Below are 1,271 nucleotides of genomic sequence, written 5' to 3'. Positions count from 1 at the left end.
TCATTCAGTTTAATGAATGTGTTGAATTAGATATAACTATTTGGTAATCATCCTTTAGATTAAATATTGACTCTCTTTTATGTTATTTGTTACAGACTTACAGTTATGCAATTGCTTAAATTTAGAACATTATTTAAGCAATGTGATGAATTTATTCATATTTGAGCATTTTTTTTATTAATTAGAAATATATAAATAAATAATTATATTTGCTGTGTCCGAGCCGTGTCAAAAATGCAGTTTTTATGTTTTGCCGTGTCGCCGTGTCAGTACGTATCGTGTCGCCGTATCCGTGTCCGTGTCCGTGCAACATAGTAATGTTTCCAAACTTTAAAAAATATTAGCTCATAGGAAATATTAATTGTGACTAAAAAAAGGGAGAACAACTAAACAAAATGAGGAAGAGAAGTATCCGGCCAGTACCATTTGGTCTTGTAACATAAGTCTCTTATTGTAACTAGGATGTTGTGAGTTCGCTTACAACAGACTCCTTGTAGTATATTAGTTGTTTATTGATTAAAAAAAGAAGTTGAAAACATAAACAAAAGCTGAAAAATGGGGAGAAGAAATCGGGGGAAAGAGCAAACCAAAAACATGAATTGCCTTCATCGATGCTCGAACAAATGAAGAGTGGAGATTATTCTTCAAAAAAAAAAATGAAGAGATGAGATCAAGTGGAAACACCTAACCAGGTGAACTGGACTCAACTTTGTGTTTGGAGTAGTCCAAATTAATGTGGTACATATCGGAACGATTTTGGTCTGGGCTATAGGCCTATAGCCCTAGCTATTAGCCTTTCACGTAGTTCCGCGCCTAATTCAATACCTGTCAGGCAACAACCCAAGATGACAAGGCAAACCCTTATCGATCCCGAGCGTTGCCAGACAAACAACAGTTTTCAAACCTTGGACCTAGGTTCTCCTGGTATTTTTGAGCTCTCTGTTTTTGGGTTAAAGAAGTACCTTAATCAATTTTTCATGAGGTGTCCTTCTGTTTTCGACATCACATCTTTGTTTTGTATTTCAAAAAATCAGTATAGTCTATGATTAAAAATCAATGATGTTAAGAAATGAAAATGGTCTATGAATTTAAAAAGGAAAAATGCCCAAATGCACACAAAAAAGAAAATCAAAGTCCATATGAATGAAAATCTTAGGTTCATGCCCATTTCAATGATTCTGATGAAAAAGACAATTATGTCTTTATCTCATTCAGCTAACCTACCTCTCTTCTTTATCTCCCCGGATCTGAAACACACCTCTCTCTCTCTC

Source organism: Fragaria vesca, linkage group LG4 (genome assembly GCF_000184155.1).
Source record: "Fragaria vesca subsp. vesca linkage group LG4, FraVesHawaii_1.0, whole genome shotgun sequence".
NCBI lineage: Eukaryota > Viridiplantae > Streptophyta > Magnoliopsida > Rosales > Rosaceae > Fragaria > Fragaria vesca.
This window is presented reverse-complemented; position numbering follows the sequence as displayed.